The following is a 27,237-nucleotide window of genomic DNA, read 5'->3' as shown; positions in this document are numbered from 1 at the left end:
AGTTAAATTTCAGAATTATAAGATAAGTTTAAAAATACTGCAAGCAGCCAGAAACAAACAACTCAGATATCATAGAACCACAATCAGGATTACCCAGAATCTAGCAGTTTCTACTTTAAAGAATTAAAGGACCTAGAATATGATGTTCTGGAAGGCAAAGGAGTTTGAACTGCAGCAAAGAAACCACAATCCAGCAAAATTAAGCATTATCTTTGAAGGAAAAATGGACATTCAATGAAATAGAGTAATTTCAATTATTTTTTGATGAAAAGGCTAGAGCTGAATAGAAAATGTGATTTTCAAATAAAGAACTCAAAGAAAGCATAAAAAGGTAAAAAAAAAGAAAGAAAAAGTATGTGTCTTAAAGTTTAAGAATTTTACATTCCTATTTGGGAAGATGATGTGTTTAACTTTTGAGAAATGTATCTTTGTTAGGAATACACTTAGAGAGCATAAGTATACTTTGACTTTAATGTGATGATATAAAAAAGAGACTGCAGTGGCAAAGGGATTGCATTGAAAGAAGACAAAAGAGGAGGTAAAATGGAGTGCAGTATATCACTTGAAAGCAAAAAGGACCTATTACAATTGGGGGAAAGAAGCAGGGAATGAGTATTATGTGAATATTGATCTGATTGGATTTGGCTTAAAGAGAAAATATCAAACATTTAATTTAATAGAGAAACGTGTCTCATGCTGTAGGGAAGTAGAAGTGGAAAGAGGAAAGGAAATGGGAAGGCTAAAAGAAGGGAAAACAGAAGTAAAAGGCAAAAGGGATAAGAAAGGAATATTTTTCTTGGTGGTAAATTGAATCTACACAAAAATTGACCATCTTTTAAAGAATAAAAATCAACATCAAATGCAGAAAGATACAAATAAATAGAAATTACATGTAATATAAATTACATGTAATAAAGGGCGAGGTAAACTATAGATCAAAATTAATTGGAAACTAAATAATCTAATCCTAAAGAATGAGTGGGTGAAACAAGAAATCATAGACCCAATCGATAATTTCATCCAAGAGAATGCCAATAATTAAATATCATACCAAAATTTATGGTATGTAGCCAAAACAGTTCTTAGAAAAAATTAATATCTCTAGATGCTTAAATGCATAAAATAGAAAAATGAAATATGAATGAATTAGTTATGTACTTAAAAAGGAAAATTAAAATAAAAAAATATTTACAAGAAGTTTCTCTGATAACTCTTCTCATTTAGGATATATGAGGAATCCTTGTAAATTTATAAGAACAAGAGCCTTTCATCAGAAATGGTTTAAGAGTATGAATAAGCAGTTCAAAGGAGAAAAAAAATCTAGACTGTGTATAGGTATGTGAATAAATTCTTCAAATTGTTACTAATTAGATAATTGCAAATTAAAGCAATTCTGAAGTTCTACTGCATAGCCATTTGATTCAGAAAGATGACAAAAAAAAGAAAATAGCAAATGCTGAAGACACCAACAGAAAACATTCACATGTCCTGTTGTTGGACTTGTGGATGAGTGCAACTATTTTGAAAAACAATTTTGAATTAGAAACAGTAGATTAATTAACAATGCATATCCTTTGGTATACTAATGCTAGTTCAATACTCCTCAACAAAGAAATGAAAGAATGGTAAAGTACTTTATCTCTGCCTTTCTGATTCTATGTGTCTCTCCCTGTGTCTATCTGTGTTTATGTGTGTCTCTTTCTTAATTATGTCTGTCACCTATCTGGCTGTGTTCACACACACACATACACATTCAGCTTTTTTCACCTGATTTTCACCTGATACTGGTTAAACAAATTGGAGTTTAAAAATGTGATAGGATACTATTGTGTTACAAGAAATGAAGAAATATAATTTCAGAGATGTAGACAAACTGGTATCTACTGATGCAGAATTTAGTAAGGAGAACTAGAAGAAAAAAACACACTATATTATTAATATTAAAACAAACAGTTTATAGACTGACAAAGAATGAAATAAGTTGAATCAGGAAAACACTTTATAAAATAATAATGATATAAATTTAAAAAAACTTTGAAAATTTATCCTTGCAATGACATGCATGATTCAAAAGGTGAAAAATTCAGGGTGCAGACTGAGACATATATTTTTGAGAACATCTAATTTGTGTATGCATCTTTGTTTCAAGTAAATCATTTTTTCTTTTATTTTCTAAGGATAAGAGAGTCAAGAGCAAGAAGATATGGATTTTTGTTTTTAAAAAATCAATTTCAAAATGGCAATTTTTTTCCCCCAAAACCCACTCCCCTATGACATTCTTCTCCATTAAAGAAACATTGAACTGAGTGAAATTTTCTTATGTAGCAATTGAGATAGATGGAGTGTATTCTATCCAAGATCTAATGTTAACTTTTAAGAAGAGCAATTGTTTTCCAGTATCAGTCTTCTGGAACCAACATTAATTATTTCATTTTATGTGGAATCACATGTCTTTTGTTATTATCTTCATTCAAAGACTGTAATTATTGTGTAAATGTAGAGGCTTGTGTTTTGCTGGTTTTTGCTACAAATTTCATTTATCAATTTATTGATATATATGATTTTTTTTCTTGCAATGTCTTCAATAGCATAAGACTCTTTTTGGAAAATGATCCTGAGATTCATAAAGGTGAATTGATTTCCAGTAGTTACACTTCTTTTAAGTTTCAGAGTTTGCATTTGAACATGTTTCATTCTATGTCCAGTGCTTTTTATTTGCTTTGTGAGTCTTTTTGGTTATCACATTCCTTCTTTTTTTTTTCTTTTTTATTAAAGCTTTTTAAAAATATTTTAATAATTTCTTTTTTTTTCTTTTTCTTTTTTTATTAAAGCTTTTTAAAAATATTTTAATAATTTTTATTTACCAGATATATGCAATGGTAATTTTACAACACTGACAATTGCCAAATCTTTTGTTCTAATTTTTCCCCTCCTCCCCCCAGATGACAGGTTGACCAATACATGTTAAATATGTTAGAGTATAAATTAAATGCAATATACGTATACATGTCCAAACAGTTGTTTTGCTGTACAAAAAGAATCAGACTCTGAAATAGTGTACAATTAGCCTGTGAATGAAATCCAAAATGCAGGCAGACTAAATTAGAGGTATTGGGAATTCTATGTAATGGTTCATAATCATCTCCTAGAGTGCTTTTGCTGGGTATAGCTGGTTCAGTTCATTAGTTCTCTATTGGAACTGATTTGGTTCATCTCATTGTTGAAAATGACCACATACATCAGAATTGATCATCATATAGTATTATTGTTGTTGAAGTATACAACAGTTTCCTAGTCCTGCTCATTTCGCTCAACATCAGTTCATATAAATCTCTCCAGGCCTTTCTGAAATCATCCTGTTGCTCATTTCTTACAGAACAATAATATTCCATAATATTCATATACCATATTTTATTCAGCCAATTTCCAATCGATGGGCATCCACATAGTTTCCAGTTTCTGGCCACCACAAAGAGGGCTGCCACAAATATTCTTGCACATACAGATCTCTTTCCCTTCTTTTAAGATCTCCTTGGGATACAAACCCAATGGCAACACTCATGGGTCAAAGGTTATACACAGTTTGATAACTTTTTGAGCATAGTTCCAAATTGCTCTCCAGAATGGCTGGATGTATTCACAGTTCCACCAACAATGTATCAGTGTCCCTGTTTCCCCTCCAACATTCTGCATTACCTTTCCCTATAATTCTAGCCAATCTGACAGGTGTGTAGTGGTATCTCAGAGTTGTCTTAATTTGCATTTCTCTGATTAATAATGAGTTGGAGCATCTTTTCATGTGACTAGAAATAGTTTCAATTTCTTCATCTGAGAATTGTCTCTTCATATTCTTTTACCATTTATCAATTGGAGATTGGCTTATAAATTAGAGTCAATTCTCTATATATTTTGGAAATGAGCTCTTTATCTGAACTTTTGACTGTAAAAATGTTTTCCCAGTTTATTGTGTCCCTTCTAATCTTATCTGCATTAGTTTTGTTTGTACAAAAACTTTTCAATTTGATATAATCAAAGTTTTCTAATTTGTAATCAATAATGATCTCTAGTTCTTCTTTGGACATAAATTCATTTCTGTTCCACAGGTCTAAGAGGTAAACTATCCTATGTTCCTCTAATTTATTTATAATCTCATTCTTTATTCCTAGGTCAGGAACCCATTTTGACCTGACCTTGGTGTACGGTGTTAAGTGTGGGTCAATGCCTAATTTCTGCCATATTAATTTCCAATTTTCCCAGCAATTTTTGTCAAACATTGAGTTCTTATCCCAAAGGCTGGGGTCCTTGAGTTTGTAAAACACTAGGTTATTAGAGTTATTGATTATTTTGTCCTTTGGACTTAACCTATTCCATTGATCAACAGCCAATGGTTTTGGTAACTGCTACTTTATAATATAATTTTAGATCTGGTATAGCTAGGCCACCTTCATTTTTTTCCATTAATTCCCTTGAAATTCTTGACCTTTTGTTTTTTTATATGAACTTTGTTGTTATTTTTTCTAGGTCATTAAAATAGTTTTTTGGGAGTCTGAGTGGTATAATGCTAAATAAATAGATTAGTTTAGGTAGTATTGTCATCTTTATTACATTTGCTCACCCTATTAAAGAGCATTTAATATTTTTCCAATTGGTTAGATCAGACTAAATTTGTGTGGAAAGTGTTTTGTAGTTTTGCTCAAATAGTTTCTGATTTTCCCTTGGCAGATAATTTTATACTATCAGTAGTTACTTTATATGAAATTTCTCTCTGTAATTCTCACTACTGGATTTTGTTAGTGACATAGAATGCTGATTATTTATATGGGTTTATTTTGTATTCTGCAACTTTGGTAAAGGTGTGGATTATTTCTAATAGCTTTTTAGTTGAATCTTTGGGGTTCTCTATGTATACCATCATATCATCAGCAAAGAGTGAAAATTTGTTTTCCTCATTATCTACTCATTCATTTTATCTCTTTCTCCACTCTTATTGCCAAAGCTAGCATTTCTAATACAATATTGAATAGTAATGGTGATAGTGGACAACCTTGTTTCACCCCTGAACTTAATGGGAATGGTTGCAATCTTTCCCCATTATATATGATGCTTATTGATGGTTTTAGATAGATGCTACTGATTATTTTAAGGAAAAGTCCATTTATTCCTATACTCTCAAGTGTTTTTAATAGAAATGGATGTTGGATTTTATCAAATGCTTTTTCTGCATCTGTTGAGATGATCATATGGTTTTTGTTAATTTGGTTATTAATATGGCCAATTATACTGACAGTTTTCCTAATATTGAACCAGCCTTGCATTCTTGGTATAAATCCTACTTGATCATGATATATTATCCTGGGGATGATTTTCTGTAGTCTTTTTGCTAATATCTTATTTAAGATTTTAGCATTAATATTCATCAGGGAGATTGGTCTATAGATTTCTTTCTCCATTTTCAATCTACCTGGTTTGGGTATCAGTACCATGGTCTTAAAAGGAATTTGGTAGGACTCCTTTATTCCCTATTTTTTCAAATAGTTTATATAACATTGGAGCTAATTGTTCTTTGAATGTTTGGTAGAATTCACATGTAATTCCATCTGGTCCTGGAGATTTTTTCTTAGGGAGTTGATTAATAGCTTGTTCTATTTCTTTTTTCTGAAATGGGACTATTTAAGCAATTTACTTCCTCCTCTGTTAATCTGGAAAGCCTATATTTTTGGAGGTAGTCCTCCATTTCACTTAGGTTATCAAATTTATTGGTATAAAGTTGGGCAAAGTAACTCATTATTTCTCTAATTTCCTCCTCATTCGTGGACAGTTCTCCCTTTTCATTTTTAAGACTAACAATTTTATTTTCCTCTCTCCTTTTTCCAATCAGATTTACCAAATATTTATCTATTTTATTGGTTTTTTCATAAAACCAACTCTTAGTTTTATTTATTAGTTCAATATTATTTTTACTTTCATCATTATTAATTTTTCCTTTTAATTTTAGAATTTCAAGTTTAGTATTTGATTGGGGTTTTTTAATCTGGTCTTTTTCCTAGCTTTTTAAGTTGCAAGTCCAATTCGTTGATCTTCTCTTTCTCTATTTTATTCAAGTAAGCCTCTAAAGATATAAAATTTCCCCTTAATATCTCTTTAGCTGCATTACACAAATTTTGGTATGATGTCTCATCATTGTCATTATCTTGAGTGAAATTATTATTTGTGTCTGTAATTTGCTGTTTTACCCAATCATTCTTTAAGATGAGATTATTTAGTTTCCAATTACTTTTTGAACTATTTACCCCTAACTTTTTGTTGAATGTAGTTTTTATTGCATCGTGATCTGAAAAGAAAGCCTTTAATATTTCTGCATTCCTATATTTAATTTTGAGATCTTTATGTCCTAATATATGGTCAATTTTTGTATTGGTTCCATGAACTGCTGAGAAGAAAGTATACTACTTTCTCTTATCATTCAGTTTTCTCCAAAGATCTATCACACCTAATTTTCCTAATATTTGATTTACCTCTTTAATTTCTTTCTTATTTGTTTTGTTCTTTGATTTATCTAATTCTGAGAGTGCAAGGTTGAGATCTCCCACTATTATAGGTTTGCTGTCTATTTCTTCTTGCAACACTCTTAACTTCTCCTTTAGGAAGTTAGATGCTATACCACTTGTTGCATATATATTTAGTTTTGAAATTGCTTCATTGTCTATGCTACCCTTTAGCAAGATATAGTTTCCTTCCTTATCTCTTTTGATTAGATCATTTTTTGCTTTTACTTGATCTTAGATAAGGATGGCTACCCCTGCTTTTTTGACTTCACTTGAAGCATAATAGATTCTGCTCCAGTCTTTTACCTTTACTCTTTATGTATCTCCCTGCTTTAAATGTGTTTCCTGTAAACAACATATTGTAGGGCTATGATTTTTGATCCAGTCTGCTATCTGTCTTCACTTAATGGGAGAGTTCATCCCATTCACATTTACAGTTAAAATTACTAATTCTGTATTTCCTGACATAATATTATCCCCAGATTATGCTTTTTTTCCCTTGTCCCCCCTGAACTCCTTCCAATCACATTCCTTCTAAAGAGTATGAACTTTTCTACCACAACAGTTTTTTTCCTAATTGGCCTTTAAATATACTTGATATTAGATATTTACTATTTTTAAAATCAAGATATCAAAGAACAGAATAAATTCATATTCAATCATTTAAATATGATGACATTCAATTTCACAGATATTCCACTTTACTGTAACATTTTAAAGGGTTGTTTTTTTCTGTTTTGTTTTGGCTTTTTTTGAATCTTTTCCTAATAATTAATCACAATGTATCATCTCACATCTTTCATTTAGGCTCATGAGTTATTACTTCTTTAATATTCTAGTGAGTAGCAATAACCAGTGCAATGAAATATAGTGAGTAAAATTAAAGATCCAACAGAGGTTTGAAGTGTAGAGTTCAGTTTTGTTTATTTAAAAATCTTTTATTTTTTGAAAAGTGGAATTTGTGTGACTGAGGCATTGACTTTTTATTGAAGGCAATCTGCTTATTACATTGCAAAGAACTGATCGTTGACTAAGAGTAGTTTGAAAGTCTATAATGATTGGATGACTGCATCATGAGATGAAGAAGATATAAGAATGAGACAAGAGATAGACAGGCGCTGCCACTTGTGTGAAAACTCTTTTCATACTTCCTATTATTATGAAAGCATCTAGAAAGGGAATCTGGCATTTAAAATTACTCAGAATATATTTAGGAACATTATGGAGTAAGTAGACTGATATGTGTGGTAAGTGGTTGATCAAGATTTTAAGTGCTCTCATATAGAAGGAGAGGGAGTAATTGTGTCTATATCTCTGTGTCTTGGATAAACACAAGAGTTACCTTCTTTAAAAACCTTTTCTTTATTCCCTACTTAGTAGCGATTCTCTCAAAATTACTTTGTATAAAAATATCTGTATCTCTTTGTATAACATATATAAATATCTATATAGGTATATGTATATCTATACACAATACACATATATGTGTATATATATATATGCACACAAACACAAATATATGTGTATATAAATTTGTTTGTGTCCATATTTAATATCTCTCCCCTAGGTTGAATATAATCTTCTTAGAAGCAAGTATGTTATTGGCTCTATATATATATCTATCTATAAGTGATCATTCAACACAAGACTTGAAATTTAACAACAATTTATATATTTGTTGAAATAAATTAAGATGAACTATCCATGGATCACAAACTAATAGCTCTCAAGCTGGATGAAATCTCATAATCTATTTATATTGCACACAAATTTTACAAAAGTCCAGGGAAATTTAATGACTTACATAAGGAAATACAGTAAAAAAAAATTGAACCTCAGATAGTTAATTGACAGTTACACTGAAGGTGTCAGAAACAGTATTTGAGCTCAAATCCTGACACCCTAGTATCAATGCTATGTAGTCTTTAAAGTCTAGTGGAGACAAAGACTTGAATGATAGTCAATGTAATGTTCAGCAGCCTTGTGTTTGAGAGTTAGTGAAGGGAAAGACAACTAAATTCTGATCTTGACCTGAAATCTGGATTCTCAGTGGGCTATCTAGATTTTTCATTGGTAAAGGAGCAATAGTATATTACTGTTGAGTACACTATGGAGGAATATAGATATCTCGGTGATTAAAGTGCAAGTTTTGGAGGGAGGAAGACTCATCTTCCTGATTTCAATATGTCTTTAGCTATTTACTATTTGTATTACCTTGGTCAAGTCACCTAACCCTATATGCCTCAGTTTTTTCAACTGTAAAATGAGCTGGACAAAAATGGTAAACTACTTTAGTATCTTTGCCAAGAAAATGGGATCATGAAGATTTGGAAATAATGGGAATAACTGAATAGTAAACTGACCATGTATGAGCCACCATCTTTTCTTTAGATCAGGGATTCTTAACTTAGTGTTTATGAACTTAAAAATAAAAACTACTTTTCAATAAAATTTGTTTCATAATTTTCATTTTGAAATTTTAAAATATGAGAGACTAGACCAATTAATTTCTTCATAATACAAATTAGCTCCATGACATAAAAAGATTACATAGATAGATAGAACAAAATACCAAGAAGCAGAAAAATCTATACTCTCATTTTTATTTTGATTCTAATTTGTTGTGTGCTATTGGATGTCAGTCAAACTTTTTAAGCCTCATTTTTTCAATCAGTAAAATCAGGATAATATAACATTTAGTCAATTTAAGGAGCCATAGAGGATAGTTATCAATACTGGATAAAATAGTATGAGTAGAACCAATAGAGTGTAGAGAATTCTAACCTTGAAACCAAATCTAAAGAGGTTTGAATAATACCTAAAATACTTCCTAACTGAATGACCCTAGACAAGTCACCCTAAGTCTTTTATGTTTTTTCATAAAATTGAGTGTATGTGTGCATGTATGTGTGTGTGTGTGTGTGTGTGTGTGTGTATTTGAAAGAGAGAGAGAGAGAGAGAGAGAGAGAGAGAGAGAGAGAGAGAGAGAGAGAGAGAGATGCTAATTGCATATACAACATAGGGCTGTGAGAAACAAATTAATCTAAATTGTGCAGAACTATGAATATGTATGTATATGTGTATCTATATCTATATCTATATCTATATCTATATCTATATCTATATCTATCTATCTATCTATAATGAAATAAAGGACAATTGAGGAGGTGGGCAGTTTGATGGATAGGATTTAGATCTGATAATAGCTTTTCATTCTGATATTTAATTATCTATTCCCCTGTGCTTAATAAGAAACATTTTATTTTTTGTAAAATAGATCAATGAATAGCCAGTCTTATCTCACTGATTACATAGCCAATAATTTAGATCCTCTATTGATTAACAGTTTCCTGGACCATGATGGGTAAAGAAACAGAGGAAAAGCTCAAAGTTTTAGTAAATTTTATTACTTATATTCCTTTAGATTCTGAAGATGGAGGTTTGTGTCAATTCAATACGAGTTCTTAAATTTTCTTCTCATTAAATTTGGTTTTCAACTTTTCATTTCTCCTGCCAACAGCCTATAGATTTGTGGTCCAAGAAGCACATCTTAAAGAAAGAAATTAATCTTCCTTGGTTGAATCCTACTTTTCTATTAGTAGTGTAAGGCTGATTTGATTATTTGGGAGGACAGCCAACCCTGATTATTTAGGTAGTCTGCTATAATGAAGGACTACTCTAGGGGCAGATAAGCTCATTCATTAACACCATGTTAGGTCCCCAAATTAGGGAACAAAACTCCATCCTTAATTTTCTGGTGTGTAAGCCAGACTATTAGATTTATTCTTCCAAAATATTTTTAAAATAATTGAAGTACTTTTAAAAATTAAAAAAAAAGAGCTGAAAATCTCATCTTTCCAATGTTGTTGATCAGTTGTGTAGTAGAATTTAAGGTTAATACCATTGGTCTATTGGATCATAGAGATCTCAAGCTAAGAAGGTGATACTCTGGGATAGTAGACAGATTCTGATGAAAGTTTTCAACTGCTTAAGATTATATTCAACACAGAACTATGATCTTAGTATTTAGAACAATTAAATTCAAGTATAATAAAATTGTGGAAAAAGAATGATCTGAATAAACATAGGTTAGAGAGAAGAGTGAGATATAAAATACATTTTGAAAAAAGTTGTACAAATAAAATAACTGTAGCCAAGATCAGAAGGAAAGCAAAAAAAATATGGAGAAAAATTAGAGACACTGTCACAGATAAACGGATCATATTTCCATCATAAAAATAAATTTCTAAATCTATAAAAATTAGTCATTCTTCATCAATTGATAAATGGCCAAAATATGAAGTTTTCCAAAGAAGAAATAAAAGCAATTTATAGTCATTTAAAATGTTCTAAATCATTATTGGTGCATAAATTCAAATTAAAATAACCATGAGATTTCCTTCTACACCTATCAGATTGGCTGAAATGTTTGAAAGGGAAAGTGCCAAATGTTAGTTGGCATGTGTAAAAATTTGGACACTAATATACTGTTATTTAAATTGTGAATTGATCCTACCACTTTGGAGGACAATCTGGAATTATGCTCAAATGTTTTTTAAACAGCTTGTATATTTTGATCTATCAATATCACTATTAGGTCTATTTACACAGATGATTAGGGAAAAAGGAAAAGAACCTCTATGTTCTAAAATGTTTATGGTAGCTGTCTTAGTGGTGGCAAAGAAGTGGAAATTGTGAGGGTGTCCAACATTTGGGGAATGGCTCAGTAAGTTGTAGTATATAATTGTGATAGACTACTATTGCATTACTGAAATGATGCACTTGATTAACTTAGAAAAAAGACATGGATAAATTTACACAAAATTGTTGGTTGCTGTCTTTCATTCTTGAAGAGGAACAAAATTGCATCTCTATGTTAGAATCAATTTACATTATGTGCTACTGATTGATGAGACTAACAGGAGCTCACAATGCTCTATTACGGATGGGGCACAAATAACCCCTCTGAATATTTGAGGTAAATTCTCTATATTTGTACATCTCACATTTATTGTTTGAGATATTTCAATTCTGCCTTATTTATAGAGTACAGCACTTTTTCTGATGCAGGCACCCAAGCTGAGCAGTTCTTAGCTGTTGTCTCCCATGTCATACAATCAATTATAAAGTTCTAAAGAGAATCTTTGAGAGTATTTGCATCATTTTTTCTGAGATAAATACTTGCCCTATGTGAGTTTTCCATAAAAATAGTCTTTTGAGCAAATGTATGTTTGGAACTCAAACTAGGAGACCAGCTTAAGAGTTATGCTCTCTGGAGTAGTGTTTGAATGCTTGGCAATTTAATTGAGCAGGGATCTCAGTGTCTGATATCTTATCCTACCACGTGCATTTATGAAGCTTTATTTTGCTGTTTAACATAAAATAGTATTAATGATGAGAAAGTCATGAGAAGTTCAGATCTTTAATAATAAGTGATTATCACTGTTGGTATTTCCAACTTCGTTTTGCCAAAGACTCCCTGCCATGTTTAGTAGTCTGGGCCTACTCTAACATTAAATTCCCCATAATTATAAACTTGTCCTCTTTGGGAACATTGATGATATGGATCTCCATATCATAAAATTTTCTTGGTCTTCATAAAATTTTCCCTTGATCTCATCAGGATTCATCATTGTGAGAACATAAGCATTGGTGATGATGGCACATTGTTATTGTTGTTTGCCTGCAAGTGACAGTGGACTTGATGTCCACTCCTTTTGGTAAACATACAAGCCTTTTAACTAGAGTAGTTTTACAGCACTCCCCTTAACTGAGGCTGCTCCAAGAAAAATGTTCATCCAGTTTGAAGGTCAGTAAGCTGACCTTCATATGCCAGCCTTGGTGCACTCAGGTTTGCTATTTGGATGTGATACTTGTTAAGTTCTCTCACAACAAGAGTTGTTCATCATGTGCTAAGAGTGAGTGAAATCATTTTTGCAGAAGAGGATGTGTGTGTGTGTGTGTGTGTGTGTGTGTGTGTGTGTGTGTGTGTGTTTGCACTGTGGGATGGATCCCTACCTGTCGTGATTACCAGGCCAGGGTTGGGTAAAAAAGACAATTTTAGGGCTTATTTTTCTAGTTTTCTAGTTCTTTCCTCACACTGAGGGGTGAGCAGTATAAGCCTTAAAAAAAACAAAAACAAAAACAACAACAAAAAAAAACTGCTGAATCTCACTGCTGCTTCCAGTGAGAAAATGACCCAATGGGGGCAGAACCAAGATGGCAGAGAAGGCACATGTGACTTTCTAAGCTCCTTTCATACCCTCATTATCAATTTTAAAAATCAGCCTCAAAAATAGTGCTTTACTGGTAAAATTCACAAAGATTGGAAGTACAACAATTTATAGCCAAAGATAATTTGGAAGATCTCCAGAAAATGTTTGTCCTGAGGGGCAGGAAGACACCTGCACAGGCAGGGATAGAACCTCCATGATTTGAAGGTTTAGAGAGAGCTCTCTGCCATAGCTTGACTGCTTTGTTTTGGTTGTGGAGTAATGGAACAGCAGAGAAATTAGAGCTTAGGGTAGAGGGTACTCTGAAGAATGCCAGAGCCTAACAGGATCAGGCTGTGTCCACCCAGGACTGGAAGTGACTCAGCACAGACCATAACACAGGTCTGCAGTGGCATTTGGCAGCAGGGCTTTTCACAGGTATGTGTAGGGGAGCAATAAATCTGCATGGGGGGGGGCATAGCCCAGGATAGCCTCTAATTTGCCTGGGGCAGTGGAATTTCCCTAGCTTCACTACCCTTCCCAGGCAGAGACACTTCTGGTGCTGTGAGGAATAGGGCAACTGCTAATACTCAAAGCAGGCTTTCGTGGGGGTGGTGATATTTTTGCTGCTCAGCCTCTAACCCCAAGCCAGTCACTAATACTCACAGCGGGGCTTCTCCAGAGGGCACTCTGGAGCTCAGCCCTGTGATACCCAGGCCTAGTCACTTCCTGGTGGTGCTTCTCTCAGAGCACTCCTGCAGCTCGATCTCTCTTTGTAGGCCATTGACAGGACAGCTACTGTCCATATATCTATCCCTGTTCTGCAGAGGAAACTGATAACCTCCTTGCCCTGAAGGCAGACCTTGAAGGCTTTAAAATGAGTAAAAAAAATCTAAAGGAGGATCCATAGCTTCTATGTAGAGCAGGTTTTCGACCTCAAGGAGACTAATAGCAGCCTCCAGACAATACTCCAAAGAGGGATGTAACCTGGTCTCCAATACAAAAGGCTCTCCTAGAAGAAACTATAAAAGATCTTAAAAGAGAACAAGAAGAAAAATGGGGAAAGGAAAGAGAAGCTATGAAAGAGAGTAAACACTTTATGAAATGTGAATTAGAAAAGGTAAAGAATTCCCAGGAAAGCATGATTTGTGAATTGGAAAAGATAAAGAACTCCCAAGAATGTAGGATTTGTGAGTTGCAAAAAGAAAATAATTCAGTTAAAAATATTAGTGAAATGGAAAAAAAATTCCATAGAGCAACACAACTCATTTAAAAACTCAATTGGATATATACAAAAAGTAAAAAAGCTAATGAAGAAAATAACTCATTAAAAATCAGAACTGAACAAATAGAAATGAATGATTCTTTGAGACATCAAGAATCAGTCAAGCAAAAACAAAAAAATGAAAAGCTAAAAAAAAATTAAATATCTGCTTGGAAATACAACAGATCTGGAAAATAGATCTAAGAGAGATAATCTGAGGATAATTGGACTTCTTGAAAATTATGATAAAAAAGAGCCTAGATACTATTTTACAGGATATCATCAAAGAGAACTGCCCAAGAGAATCAGAAGGTAAAATAGGCATTGAAAGAATTCATTGAACACCTTCTGAAAAAGATCCTAAAATAATTCCAAGTTCTTTTGCCTTTCGGAATATCAGATTCCAAGCCCTTTGATCCTTTAATGTGGAAGCAGCCAGATCTTGAGTGTTCCTTATTGTGGCACCTCGTTATTTGAATTGTTTTTTTTCTGGCTGCTTGTAATATTTTGTAAAATTTTTGATAGTTCTGAAATTTAGCCACACTATTTCTTAGAGTTTTTATTTTAGTAATATTATATGAAGATCAATTCTGATGTACATGGCCATCTTCAACAATGAGATGAACCAAATCAGTTCTAATGGAGCAGTAATGAACTGGGAGATGACTATGAACCACTACATAGAATTCCCAATTCCTCTATTTTTGTCTTCCTGCCTTTTTTATTTCCTTCACAGGCTAATTATATACTATTTAAAAATCCAATTCTTTTTGTACAGCAAAATAACTGTATGGACATGTATACATATATTGTATTTAACTTATACTCTAACATATTTAACATGTATTGGTCAAGCTGCCATCTAGGGGAAGGGATAGAGGGAAGGAGGGGAAAATTTGGAACAAAAGGTTTTGTAATTTTCAGTGCTGAAAAATTACCCCTGCATATATTTTGTAAATAAAAAGCTATATTAAAAAAAAAAGAAAAAAGAAAATGACCCTATGGCCTGTATGTGGAATTGTGACTAAAACTACCATACATGTTGCTCTATCAAGGTAAAAATGGCTAAATGGTATGGGTGATATCTTTGATTGATGCATAAATTGGATTTAATTTAGGCAAAAAGCCTTGCATTGTCTACACAGTCATCACTGTCTATTGGCAGGATAGTCAGGATGGCTGATGATGATTCAAGATGTTTTCTTTGATATGTAACCAAGCTCTATGTATGCCGCAGTGCCTGATCACAGCTGCCTTCATGGCTGTTGAATAAGTTGTTTTCCATCTGCCCATTGTACCAGGAGAATCTTCACATGTTTGGGGTATTTATTTTCCTAACTTACTAACAGGTTTAAAACCCTGAGGTTACCTTCAACCTGGTTTAACCCATTGAAGGAAATGTTTCACTGGGGAATGGCCATTGTGCATGACATAGCTTCTTGGAATCACATGTGAGAGTTAGATAGACATCAAAGATGGAAAACAGCTCTGAAAAGGGCTCAGTGGCCCTCATAGCAGAGATATTCTTATCTCAATACACCCAACACCTTAAAGAAACATTAATGGGTTACAGCATCTATTTTATCCCATAGAAGATGCAAAATACAGGAGTCTATAAATAGTTTTGTGTCAGCAAACTTGGAGTAGTTGGAAAAGGACTGGACTTTAAGGTTTAAATCTTGCTTCCGTCACTTACTAACAACATGACTGTAGGCAATTCACTTCAATTTATTGAACCTCAGCTTCCTCATATGTAAAATTGAGATGATAATAATTATTGCACAAAATCATCAGTTTTAAATGGATAACATCAAATACAGATGAAGTGCTATAGCAATATTAAAGTGAAAACAAATATCACTTATTATTTAAGTATTCCTTCATAGAACTCTATTGGCTTTGTGAGTTTTGTCACTCCCTGTGCCTGCTTGAAATTTTCTTGTTCTTTCCTTATTTCTCTAAAATTTTAAATTTTTTCTTCCCATTTCGCATTCAGCAGAAATAGGAGAGCTATTTAGAAATGCTTCTAGGATTGCTTAATTAAGTTAAGGCTTTCTGTTTCTGAACCAAATGATAGAGATGACATTCACCTTTTTTGGAAATGTTCACACTAGTGAATTTGGGTAAAGAGTTATTCTTTTTTTGGGAGATCAACTTGTCATCTGTCATCACTGTAGTAGCAAGTCCAGTTTTAACAAGGAAAAGAATACCATTAATTACTCTAACATAAATATCCAAAGTATAGATATTATACATATATACAATGCATAATACATATGTTTGTATATACGCATATATACACATAAATACAGATATGCCTGTTTTGTTACAAATGTTCCTATGAGATTTTCCAATAACAACTTTGTGTTTATATATTAATATGTATGTATGGTTTTGTATGAACTAGGAAAGGGGTTTAAAAATTAGATTCAAATGTATCACAGTACGAGAATTCTTCTCTCTTTTCCCTTGATGTCAGTTTTATCCTCCTCTATTATCCTCTTCTATTTATCCTCCTCTATCCTCCAGTCTGAATTGGCTTTAGCTCTTTAAATGATTTCCAAAGAAGCCAGTAGTCAGAAAGCAAATATGAGAAGAAATAACATCCTTAGCATGGGGAAGAACCAGATAAAATGACCAAAGTTAAGAGATAAAATGCCTTATTCACAGAACAGCAAGGAAGCCAGTGTCAATAGAATAGAAAGTACATGATGAGAAATAAGATGTAGAAAGTCTAGAAAGTTAGGAGAGAGAGAGAATAAGACTATGAAGGGCCTTGAATGCCAAATAGAGAATTGTATATCTGATGCTGAAGGTAATAAGGAGCCACTGGAGTTTATTGGGTGTGTGGTGAGAGTAGAGGGGTTACATAATCAAATTTGTGCTCTATGAAAACCTAATCTGTGTTTGAATAAGGAACGGAGTAAAGTGGGGAGAGATGTTGTAGGCAGACCTAACAGCAAGTTATTGCAAAAGAACAGGCATGAGGGGATAAATGTTGTATAGGTTTTGTATATGGCAGTGTCAGAGAAGAGAAGGGGGTGCATTACAAAGGTTAAATTGACAACAGATGGGCACCAGATTGGGTGTGGGGTACACTTTAAAAGGCACACTTTATTGAGTGAAAAATACTATAAAATTTTCTTAATTCTTAATATAATTATGTTTATTTTTTTTTGTTTTATGAATAGTTATCTCAAGACTGATACTGCAGATGAACACTTTTGAGAGTTTTACTTAGGGATTACCATGGGAAATGCACAAGAAACAAATTAGGAACCAGTCAAGTAGTGAATTATTCACTAAGTACCTCTGAAATTCAAATAGGTCTGTCACTGCCTCTGGTGCCCAGTAAGTTTGGCTTTCAATTTGAGTCATAAGGAAATGGAATCCATCACAAAGTTGTGGGGTTGAGGAAGACATGTTGAAACTACTAGTGATTTAGCTGTAGCTTTAAAGAAATAGAAAATGTTAAAAGGCACACTTTATAAGATTTATTGTCTGAAATCACTCCTGCCACTTAATATATATTGCTTTGTTATATCTCTTGAACTACCATTTTGTAGAATTATATACCTTTAGTACTGCTCACTGTATTGTCTTGATTTTCATATATCAATGTCTTATTTCCTCAGGTAAGTTATAAACTTTGTAACTACAAACATTTTACTATCACAGTAGTTATGCAATGGGAGATTATAATATTTGAGGAAAAAGAGTGGTGCGAGAGATTATGAAATAATTCCTACTACATAATGCATATTTTCAGATAGTTTGAAGGTTTTGCTTTTGAGTTCAGGTGCTTTCTCTACTTCAAGTTTCAAAGTCTTATGTGGAATTAGAGACCCTGGAAAAATTCAGGAAATGTAAGTACTGGCATCATCCAGAGAGCTTTTGAGATGTATCTTATAAAGAAAGATGACCCTGATTCCAAATTTCCCTTTAGACAATTTATCACATCACCATCTTGTCATTTGATTAAGTTTTTTTGTGGATTTGTAGTATGATATCCAACTTATTCATTCTGCTTGGCAGATCTTTTCCTTCATCTTCACCTATTAAAACCTTATCTATCCTTCATTGCTCACCTAAAGCAGTGTCCCTTCCATTAAGCCTTCCTAGTTTTTCCTTGTCAGGAGTTATTTTTCTTTTCTTTGAATTCCACTTGTCTACATCACTCTTACTGTCTTAAAATTTGACATTACCAACTTATATAACATTTTACAGAATACCCACAAATCCTAGTTTAGTTACTTACTGCCTGTCTATTATATTGGTGACTTTATTTCATAGCTTATGGTATCAGTTTTCTCTTCTGTAAAATGAGATTAAACTATACGATTTCACAGGAGTCTTTTAGATATAACTCTTATAATTCTACATAATATACTAATCCATTGATACAAAGATGCCCAAGATCACAAAAATATTTGCAGAAGTCAGGTAATATATGATCATGCCTCATCCTTGTTACATTGGAGAGAAAAGTTTTATTATAATGAATTTTGTAAATACAGAATAAATAGTATGAGAAGTAGGAAAGAAGTACTTCCTTCCATGATTGCTGTGTACCAAAAGTGGATGCCTATGTGAGGTAAATCCACTCATGCATCTACAAACATTATTTGAGTAATTACTATGTACAAGGCACTGTGCTACACTTTGTGGGAGATTTACAGAAGTATATTAGATCTTTATCTTAGAGGAGCTGACAATCTAAAAAAATGGGTACTACATTATAAGAAAAAGTATCCTTGATTTGGTAGCATAGAACTTGAATTCATGTTACACTCTTTAATACTTGTGTAATTGAGATCAAGGACCTTGTGAGCCTCAGTTTTTTCAACTGTGGAATAAACTCATTAGATGACCTCATCTGTCTTTGCTTAGCTTCAAAGGTAGGAAGTAACTATAAGCCAGTTTAGGCTCAAAATCATAAAACAGGTAAAAAGTTTTTTTTTTATTCAACTCAAATTAACATAATGCCAATTATGTATTAAACTTGTGCCTATAATGGTTTCCTGAATCATGAGTCACCAAAAAGGAATTTATGAAATATGAATCATATTTTGCTTTTATATTGAATATTCTGCTACTTTATTTTTATCTCCATGACATCTCTCACATCAATCCTGTTTTCCATATTCATATACTTATTTTTATTGTTGTTGTTTTCAGTGATGTCCAAATCTTTGTAACCTTATTTGGGGTTTTCTTGGAAAATATATTAAATTGATGAGTGATTTCCCTTTTCAGCTCATTTTACAGAAGAGGAACTGAGGCAAACAGGGTTAAATGACTTCCTCAGGGTCACACAGCTAGTAAAAGTCTGAGGCTTATTTGAAATAAGGAGGAAGAGTCTTCCTGAATACAAGCCCAGCATTCTGCCCATTTTGCTACATAGCCACCACACTAACTTAGACACAGATGACCAACCTCTCACCTAGAAGGTTTTGATAGTCTTCCAGTTACTCTCTCTGAATTTAGCTTTTCCCTTCCAATCAATTATCCACACAAGTGCTAAACTGCTATTTCTAAATCAGAAATCACTCAAAATGTCTTTCCTGCTAACAATCTTGAGAGCTTCCTTTGCTTTACATTCAATGATCCGAATTGCAGCTAGCTTCAATCCACCTTTTCTAGTTATTATTCTTCGTAAATTCTTCATCTCAGATGAACTATTCTATGTTTTTTCTTCATGCATAACATTTTAATTACTTTTGTGCATTTTCAAATGCTAGCATTCTATCTCAAGTACATTCCTTTCTCAACTCTGGATATTAGAATCTTTCATTTCCTTCAAGGCTCAACTCAAGATCCATTTCATATTAATTCCCCCAATTATTAATGTGCTTTCTTCCAAAGTTACCTTGTGGGTTTTATATATATATATATATATATACATATATATATATATATATATATATGTGGGTTTTATATATATATATATCTGTGGCAATATTGGGAATGAATCTAAAGCCCCAATTGAATTAGAGGTGTGCAAAGACATGGCCAGTTATTCTATAGTTATATATTGTCACCTTCACTAGATCCCTTTTGTTGAGCCATAAAGTACACATGGTTTTGCTAAGCGTCACAATCATGGCATCAATGAGTTTTACTGGTAGGCACTCATTACATGGCATATAGAAAACTGAAGCTGAAAAGATATGAGTTCAAATCTTTTTACAGATACTATCTAATCAATTCTATGTAAATAATTTCACCTTTCCTAGTCTCAGTTTTAATATCTCTAAAGTGAATATAACAATAACAACCCCATAACATTGTTATGAAGATCAAATAAGACTACATATATGTATATGCATATATATATATATATATATATATATATATATATATATATACATGGATAAATCATACCTATATGTTTAGATAATTATATTATATTGACCAATCATGTAGTAAGAGTGAAGAATGTACAGATTGAGTACTATATTGTTGACCACAAAATGTTAAAGGAAACAAAGGAAGGTATCAATATGTTGGGTATATTTTTCATGAATTATTTACAAGAAAAATAAACTTGGACAAGAATGAAATAAGTTGAGAAACTATAGATGGGCCATCATCTGCAGTCTGGGACGTAGTATTTACCCAAAGGAAAAAAGAATAATTTGAATTTTCAAAAATCAACCTGCCCCTTGTTAAAATCTTAAATGGGCATAGTAATCAGATAATCTTAGTTTGTCAATGTTCTATATGTATACCCAAAAAACTAATTGCTGAATAATTTAGTTTGTTATACTTTGACTTGTCCAGTCCTCTTGGATCCCAATGTTTACTCTTGATTCACCCACTTGCTATTGTTTACCTTGGTGTTTGATCTCACTTTTTCAGTCTTTTTGCTTCTAGATTGGCATATGCCCATTTCCTATCTGGTCTTTACATTTGATGTCCACAATCTACTATCTCAGTCCTGATTCTCCTGCTCAGCTAGGACTTGGCTATCTTCTTTTAGTCCCTAAAATTTGTTGAAGTTACTATGACTTCCATATCTGATTATGACTGAGTATACTGATATTTAAATTAACAAACTGAATTCTAATGATTTATCAATATAATCAAGCAGGTCTTTATATAACAGATATATGATTTATTGCCACATATGTTCTTGAACAACGTTCATGCTTGTATAGAAGTAGCCTATTTTTACAGAATCCAGAATGACAACAGCGAGACATTAAAAAAAAACACACACTTTTTTGTAAAAGCCTATGACAATAATAAAATAACAATAACATTGGAAACATGTAAAAATACAAGTTACTTGTGCAATTTTAATGTTCTTGGTACTTCCTGAATATATTTTCACCCAATTGGTATTATTCTAATTCAAATACTAGCTTATTCCCAGTTGGAATTTACAATTATTTTTCAGATGCCATTTTGAAGCAGGTTCCTAATCTACTATAGCTACTATAAAAATATAGGTGATGAGCATCTGATGTAATCTTGGGAAAATTGAATTTAGGTATGTTAATACTTGTTGCTTGGTATAGTGGGCAGATTTTTCCTGGGATTCAGCGATCAAACCCTATCTCTCACATACACATACTTTTTTTTTTTAATCATTTCTTCCTCAACTTTCTCAATTCAATCCTGATTTTACTATCACAGCTATCTTCTCATTCAAAAAGATGTTTCTGCATTTGTCAACCCTTCCTTCCTTTGATAAATTTCTTTTGGAATTTCCATTTTGAGGAAGTATGCTCATTTCTTTCCCAGGCAATTTTGATTCCCTGAACTTTGCCTACAGGGTAAGTGGCTTCTTATCTTTCCTTCTTTTGATCTCACTTTTAATGTGTTGTTTCCCCCCATTAGATTATAAATTATGTAAAGGCAAAATTTATCTTTCTTTTGGTACATAATTATGTTTTGGTGCTAAGCATAGGACCAGGCACACAGTGAACACTTAACACATGACTTGACTTAACATATTGGCTTGACTCTGGACAAATAATTTAACTTCTCTTAACAACAATCCAAATTAGCAGTGATAGTAGGACATTTCTTTAGGGTGAAAAATTAGAAGACTTTTCCCTTCTTTCATCCCTCTAAAATATATGTAAGTTTTAACCATCTAAAGATGCCAATGGGCAAGATAGGAGTAATTTTATAAGGACTTTGTAGACAGCCTTAACTGAATGCCATAGTAATAAAACAAGAATTTTCTTGCTCCTCCTATGAATAGAATAATAATAGTTTCCATAATTTCCTACAAGATTGTAGGCTAGTAATCTAGCAAAATGTGAGTAAGACAAAAGTGCTACAAAATGTGAATGCTGGTGGTGATGATGGTGGTGGTGTGGTCACTATAATGACTTATCTTTTTTTCCAATCAAAGATAAATTAGTGGTTATCTGTGCAAATGTTGTTTTTCTCAGTAGAATGCAAGTTACTTAGGAAGGATTGTAGGAACTATTTTTTCAATTCTGTGTTTATATTCTCAGTACCTACCATACTGCTTGCACATAGTAAGCACTTTATAAATAATTGTTCAATAGAGTTGAGATGGTAAATATTGTCTTACTTGTTTCCCTTTCATTTATACTGTCATCTTTTCTCTCACTTATCAATGAAATTTTTCAATGGTTTAATGATTCTTTACCATAAAATGGAAACTATATCACCCTCTTTGTGTTTTGCTGAAAGGAATGTCCTGCAAATAACATTTCTAAAGCTGTTTAATTAATTAACGAAAAATTTCAATAGTATTTATTTTTCTAATTCTGTTGTATTTTTCCAATTCCAATAAATTAAATTTTTTCAAATTTATTTTTATTTTCCAATTTATGTTCTAATTTTTCTATGTCAACATTCATTTTTGTAAGATTTTGAACTCCAATTTTTTTGTTCTCCCTTCCTTAAATGCCAATCTTATATAGGGTATATGTGTACAATCATTATAAATATATTTCCAAATTAGACATGTCATGAAAGAAAATCAAAACAAAAGGAAAAAAACATGATAAAACAAAACAAACAAAACAACCCCATGAAAATAGTCAGTGTCAACATTTACAACTAGAGTATAGATTAGACTTATTACTGACATTATAACGTCAGGTTTGACCTTTCACATATAACATATAAAAACACTGGCTCTGTTGGAAAGTAAAAAAAAAGACTCTTAGATTTCTTCCAAAAAAGTTTTCTCCACAGTCTTCAGAATTTCCAGGTGCAAAATTCTTAATCAAACATAAAATCTATGAAGAAAAGCAATTAAAAGGAAAAATAATTTAAAAATATGGTATCATATTTACCATATTTATCAACCCTCATAAACTTTGTATCAAGTTTGTATAGAACTCACCAATCTTGTGAGGCAGGATGTATAAATGTAATATTCATGGATAAATAAATTTGTTATTTTTATAATTAAAATGAATTGCCAAGAGTCAGAGAGAGAAAGTCTCTGAGGCTTGAGCCACATTCAAGTATGACTAAACAATATTACATCTTAATAGTCAAATAGACTCACTTCTTCCCTTTTATGAACTTCTACCCCAAAGCAGATCATGTCAGCTAAAAGAACACATAAAAATACTAATACTAGCATAAGTATAAGAAGCAATTAAATATTAAAAATATGCATTGCAAGTATATAGAAATATATTAATATATAAGATCAATGATTCTACAGTCAGTTGCCAAGTCCCTAAAATGTAGTAGCACTTAAATTTTAATTGATTGAGTGCAGTAGTAAATATAATTGATTATCTCTTCAATTATTTCATAGTTTCACTCATTGTTTTTATTTTTATTTTGTTAAAATTATCATAAGATTGAATATGAAAATGTAGATCTAGCTCTACAGTGGGAAATTGGAGGTTATCTGATACTACTCACTCATTTTATAGGTGAAGAAACCAGGGCTCAAGGAAGTTGTGAATTGCCCATGTTATTCAACAAGTTTTTTTCTCCTTCAGAGTTTTGCTTGAAAGAGATAACAGGAGAAAGAGATACGTTTTTCAGTCGTCTCATTTCATATCATATTCATGGAGTCATTAAACAAATGAAGTGCTAAATACTGAGAAAATATATGTATGTGTGTGTGTGTTTGTGATATAGTTTTAGCCTTCAAGGTCATTACAAATGATTAATGAGAAAGGATTAATTCAGTAATAAGTCATTTGAAAATTGGGATGTGAGCAATGGAAAAGAAAAAAAAATCAAAAGCTATGAAATAAGATTAAGCTCTGTGTGGGTGTCTTTTAAGCAGTTGTCAGTCCCCCCCTCCCAACCCCTCACCAAGCAGTATACATTTTGTTCCATATTCACTCTTGCTGAAACATTGTTGTTATTCATTGTGGGATGTATATAAAATGAGAATTGTCTTCCTCCATCCCCAATAGATTTTTTCCCCTTCCCATAGGTGAGTAATGCATGATTAGATGTCAACATGAGAATATAGACCAATTAAAGGACCAAATGCTAAAGGACAAATTGCTGTCAAGAAGGCAGCCTCTCAAATTCTATTACAATATAGACATCTCCTCATGTCCAAGCAGTGGAAACAAACCAGTAATTAGCCCAAGCAGCCTTTCATTCTGGTGTATTTTTAGGGAATAAGGACTCCCAGACAGACTCTGCTATCATACATTACCTAATGTTCCGGAACAGCAAGATGGATACACATCCGGTCTGTTAAATATAACTGCCTGTTCTTTCCCAGGTGCAAAGATCTTGCATACTTATTAAAATCTTACATTGAAAATGAAATCCATTTAAAACTATAATTGTATCCTAAATTTGATGCTCAACATGCTTTCCCCTTAGACACCAGAGCACAAAGCAAAGTTAGTTAAATTTTGAACAATTTTAGCAAAAAAGGCATTTCAAAACTTATCTGAAGTAGAAATATGTCTAGTATGTGCATATGGTTTATTTTCTGAGGTTCTATGATATGTGCTTCCTGACATGTAAACTTTAAGTTAGAAATTAATATTGGTGTCACCTTGAAGAAATCACTTTTCTTCTCTGCCAAGTTTCCTCATATGTAAAATGGGAATAATATTTTTCCTCTTGATCTGATCAGGCCATTGTGAATTAAAGGATTGTGAAACATACTGGGTTTTTACTCTTGCTTGGCACTGAAACACTTCCTATTTATATAGTTCCTTTATCATAAAGCATTTTATAAATGTTATAAATAATGTAGTTTTGTCATTTCATTTTGGTTTTATCTCTCTCAGCTTCTCTGACCTTGCTTTTTTTCCTTTTTTTGTAAATACAAAAAAATATTATCACACAATAGATATACGTGAGAGAAGTCACTCTGATCCATTCCTATGAGGTTCCTCTGGGATAAGAGGATAAAAGAGATAAATTGTATAGTCACAGAATCTTGCCTGAATATTGTCTGGCCTTCAGGAATGGGTTGAACTATTATTCTATTCATGATGATCATATCTTATGGTTTAACAGCAAACTATGTAGAAAAAAAAATATTACTATCCAGTAGGACAGAACATGTGCATATCTGAAGTGTGATCTTCAGCTCAGTTAACAGTCCTCCTACTCTTTCATTCAATTGCTTACTGATGACTAGAGTAATTGGAATTCTTAGAACTATAGAGATGGTATGAGCTGCTTTTTATGCTTTTGATGAGAAATGAGACCAGACAGAGCTTTTGCAGTTATGAATTCTCTATGATATTGACTACAGGCTCATGGTTGTGGTACCTTTGGGTTTAGCTTGTTCTGGAGAGCGAAGTCTAGAACAGCATAAATTTCAGAATTAGAAAGCACAGAACTAAGAAGCAAATAAGGTGAAGTCGATTATAGATGCATTGAATATCAAAGGACATGTGAAAGTATGTTTAAGCCAAGAGTCATGATTGACAGAAGAAGAGTCTGAAAATAATAAGTGATAAAAATTCAAGGTAAACTCAGGAAACTTAATTTAATCTGACAGGAAACTTAGATTAGATTTCAGGTTCAGAAAAAAAAAATAGATGGACTAGCAACTTTTTATCTTTGTCAAAGGATTCAGCTTCAATTCATATTCCACAGGACAAAACAGTAGAAACCTTTTAAGGTCAGGAAACTTTAGCTATGGTCTTCTGCCTGTAGCAATATCTTCTATGCAATAGTTATTTCTTAGCAGCAATAGGCCCATAGCTACACTTTGGGTTTAAGGCATCTTGTCTCTAAAAGTATCGAATTTAAAAAAGATTATAAGAATATTGTACGCTTCAAAACCTATAAAAATAAGGGGAAGCAAAGAATAGGATAGATTATAGAATGGTGTTTAAATTTTTTTTTTTTGGCTGAAGAAATTGGGGTTAAGTGACTTGCCCAGGGTCACACAGCTAGGAAGCATTAAGTATGTGACACTAGATTTGAACTCAGGATCCTCCTGATTTCAGGACTGGTGCTTAATACACTGTGCCATCTAGCTACCCCTGGTATTTAGAAAGAGTAATATAAGGTATGCGGATTAATAGGAATGGGATAAAAAAAAAAGATAAAGGATGAGAGGATAAAATAAGAAAGGTATCCCAGGGCATGTGGATTGTACCAGAGAGTTTAAATAATAACAAGGCAAATTAACAGTAAAGAAGAGTTATCAGAAATAGGAAAGAGGGGATTTGCAAAAACATAATGATCAGGAATAAAATTTATTAGAAAAAAAAGTAGGGGATGTAGTCATTGATCTCCAAATTGAAAAAAAATCAATCAAAAGGAGTCTAAATTATATATCAGCCATATTAATATTGTTTTAGATGTATTTGTATATATGTGTATATATATTTATACACACACACACACACACACACACACACACATTTTTTCTTGCTTAACTTCAGCCTGCTTGAGGGAGTTTGGAGGGAGGAAAGGGAGAAAAAGAATGAAGTAAAAAGTACACAGCAGAGAACAAAAGAAAATCTATAAAGCATCAAAGAAAAAATGGACACTTTTGAATGTCTTCTTTTATTATATATACTTTCTTGAAATGGAAATTTATTATTACATGTTGTTCTGATGGGCAAATGACAATTTTTGTTTGTTTGTTTATTTGTTTTCTATTTTACTTTTTAATTTTTCTTATTTTGTATTTATGTTTTAAATAAATATATTAAATATTAATAAATACATTAAATATTTTAAAATATATTAAATATTTAAAATATACATTCCATAAAGAGTATCCATTAACATATTAGCAAGTTATGAGAATAATTTTATT

General features: G+C 32.3%; 1 protein-coding gene across 4 annotated transcripts in view; it reads left to right on the top strand.

The window, feature by feature from the left end:
• The window catches only part of GRM5 (glutamate metabotropic receptor 5), a 696,817-nt gene that overhangs the window by 55,356 nt on the left and 614,224 nt on the right, over positions 1-27,237 (top strand). The gene's annotated exons all lie outside the window — the stretch shown is intronic.

Source organism: Sminthopsis crassicaudata, chromosome 3 (assembly GCF_048593235.1).
Source record: "Sminthopsis crassicaudata isolate SCR6 chromosome 3, ASM4859323v1, whole genome shotgun sequence".
NCBI lineage: Eukaryota > Metazoa > Chordata > Mammalia > Dasyuromorphia > Dasyuridae > Sminthopsis > Sminthopsis crassicaudata.
Note: the sequence above shows the minus strand (reverse complement) of the source record. Positions and strands in the feature narration are given on the sequence as shown.